Raw genomic sequence first — 3,510 nt, forward strand, 5'->3', positions numbered from 1 at the left:
CATCTAGGCACTCAATATACTTGCCATAAAAATCCACCTTAGTCTTGTGAATGAATAGCCACTCCATGCCCAAAAGTATACTATATGAGCCCAAAGGAAGAAAATTTAGATGTGTTGATGTAGGCATACCATTCAGCTCAAATGGAAAAAATCTCACCCAATGATGAAATCTTCTCTTGTGCCTTGTAGCCAAATGCACCAACCAAGATTTTGCATGCACTTCTTTATTCAAGAAACACTTATCGAGCAGGTCAGGACTGATATAACTATAATTAGATCTAGAATCAATCAAAATAAAAACAACTTGATCACAAAGCACCTTCCATCTTGATAATGGATATCTAATGATCACCCTACTTGCTATCCACTGTTGCATAAATATGAGGAATAATCTAACCAACATCCCCAACTATATGTGCCTCCTAAGCATTACATATCTGAGGCCTTCCACCATGGTGTGATGGACAATCCCTCCTGTGATGCTCTCCACCACAAGTCCAACACCTCAAAGACTTCCTACCATCACTTTTATTCTACTCCTCAGGGTGAGACCCATTTCCTCTCTCAGTTGCATTAAATTTCTTCTAAGGTGCCATATTTTCCTTGTCACTTGTATCTTGAGGTATTCCTCGCTTCTTAGTCCATTTTCATGTAGTCTTTTCATTTATTTCTAGTCACGCTTGAACTCAATCTTGCACTTTGACTACTCATAACAATGCTTTAGCTTCTTGATGTCTTCCTCCAGTGACCGAGGCTCATCAAACTCAATCTAATCTTTGAATGCTACTAGAAACCCATTGATCAAACTTTGAATCTTCACTTTCTTGTCCTTAAGATAAGGCACATAACTCAACATCTCTAGGAATTTATTTGTGTACTCATCATCTGTCATAGAACCCATCTTCAGCTCATAGAATTCCTTGGCCTTTTCATCATAATATATTTTAGACAGGTACTTCTACTTGAAGAGTTTTTCGAACTCATCCCAAATTATCTCCTCTTCTCTAATTTCTCTGACATGCTTCACATCCTTCTACCATATTTTTTCCTTTCCCTTGAGACTGAAGGTAGTTATTTTGGCTTTCATGTTCTTTTGATAGTTATGCAATCTAAAGAACTTATTCATCCCAAGAAACCATGCTTCTGCATATTTTGATTTTTTTATATCTCCATCAAATGTAGGAGGCTTGGATTTCTTTAAATCCTATAGAAAATATCCCTTCTCACTCCTCATATGATGATGATGATGGTAGTGATGGCAATGATTTACCTCAGAATCGAAGCTAGAATAAAACCCATGAGTACTACCCCTCTTGTGAGGTGTATCCAAATATCTACCACCTATGACTGTGCCATCTATGTACATCATATGTCTTCTATGAGGCCTACTACTATATTCCCCATTAGTATTTTCTTCCGTCCTGTCTCCATGACTATTCCCCAACTGTCCATACTTCTACAAATCTGAAAGGATTTGAAGAATCACTGCATTGACTTAAGCTTCCTTTTCTTGAGCCCTTGCAAGTTTTTCCTATGCCTTAATCAACTTGTTTTTATATGCCTTGCAACTTTTGATATTTTCTCTTCGATCCTTAGTGTATCTGCTATATCAGGGGAATATTTTTCTCCTTGTTACCCAAATGACTTCTCCCATTCCATTGAATTCACATCAGGCCTGTAAGGGGAGTCATGCGAACTATATTCCACCATTCTACTCTTGATATTTTATCTTTTATTTCCTACAATCATACAATATTAGATAAACCAAATAGAAAACATAATCAAATTGCACCACACTATATCTCATGGGAGGCTATCACATCTGCACAAGTCATACTAGATTAGCACAATACAATATCACAAGCATATCAAGTATGAGATGGTACATAGATAGTATAAAAATAAAAATAAATAAATAACATGCATACATACTAAACACATAGAAGACTAACATGTGTGCATAAAAGTCACATTTACCCCAAGGTGAACCTCGCTCTGATACTAATTTGTAACACTGGCATCAAAGAAAAGGTTGCAGGGAACAAAACTTGCTTTAATACCACCTTGTAACACCCACCCTACATCTGATCATGCAGTAATAGTGACTGGTGTTGAAGAAGGTAAATTTAATGCCATGCCATCTACTATAATGAATTCTTATAATAGTTATGATCTTTTAGCACAATGAAATGATATTCTATCTTCTAGTTTATCATGGCATACTCATTTTGGTCACATTAACTATGACAATATCAGAATTATGAGACAACAAGGTATAAAAGGATTGCATACAGTTCCAAGAAAACTTACACCATGTGATGCTTTTATTTTGGGGAAACATTATAAGTAGCCTTTTCAGAGTTCTTCTAGAGCTTCACGTAAATTAGGTCTTTCACATTCAAATTTATGTGGTCCTATGCCTCTTGCAACTTCCAATGGTAATAAATATATGTTGACATTTATTGATGATTATTCGAGAATGTGTTGGGTGTATTTGTTGAAAGATAAGTCACAAGTATTTGAAAATTATAAAATTCTTCATTTGATATTCAAATTTAAATGAAACTCAACTAAACATTGGCATTCTGAGAACTGATGGTGGTGAATATAACTCTAATTATTTTGAACAATATTTAAAGGACAATAGAATCAAACATCAGACTTCCATACCTTATAATCCAAAACATAATGGCTATGAAGAATGTATGAATATAAATTTTCTTAATATGTTTAGATCTATGATGTTCTTTAAGAATGTTAAGTTGATGTTTTGGGGAGAAGTAGTGCTTTGTGTAGCTTATATTCACAATCATTGTCACTCTTTTGTCATCAATAATAAGTATCCTTATGAAATGTGGTATAATTGTATTCTTATTGTTCAACATTTAAGAGTATTTGGTTATCTATGTTATGCATTGATTCCTAAACATTAGTGCAATAAGTTGGTTGCCAAGAGTCGCAAATGTTTTTTTTGTGATATTCTGCTACTTCCAAAGCTTACAGGTTGTATGATGAGGAAAACAAGAAATTTATTCTTTCTAGAGATGTTATTTTTCTTGAATGTGATAAATATAATTCCACCGTTGGTAGACAATTGACTCATTTGGAGAAATTTGCATCCAAAAAGTTTTATTTTGAATCTGATAATGATTTTCCACATACTGAAGGGTGTGTTCCCATTCTAGATCAGCCAGTGGTTCTTCCATCTTTAACTCATGAGAATGTTATTGCTGAAGAAAATTTTGATGATAATAATGTTTCTGTAGGACAAGAAATTGATCTTGAAGAGTCTGTTCTTGAGCCTATTTTTCAAGATGAGCAACCATCACAACCAATTTAGCAACCTTTATGAAAATCCACACGTATTTGAAGATTTCCAAGCAAATATGATGACTTTGAAACAGGAAGTTTTCTAAAGGTGATGTTACTTTGAGTTCAAGTAATGTTTCTCATGATTTTGGATTCAATCATTATACAATTAGTGAACCTAGTTCTTTTTAAGAAGTTGTT

The sequence above is a fragment of the Pinus tabuliformis genome, chromosome 5_2, assembly GCF_031772625.1.
Source record: "Pinus tabuliformis cultivar Carrire ecotype Pingquan chromosome 5_2, CPIR1, whole genome shotgun sequence".
In the NCBI taxonomy this organism is placed as follows: domain Eukaryota; kingdom Viridiplantae; phylum Streptophyta; class Pinopsida; order Pinales; family Pinaceae; genus Pinus; species Pinus tabuliformis.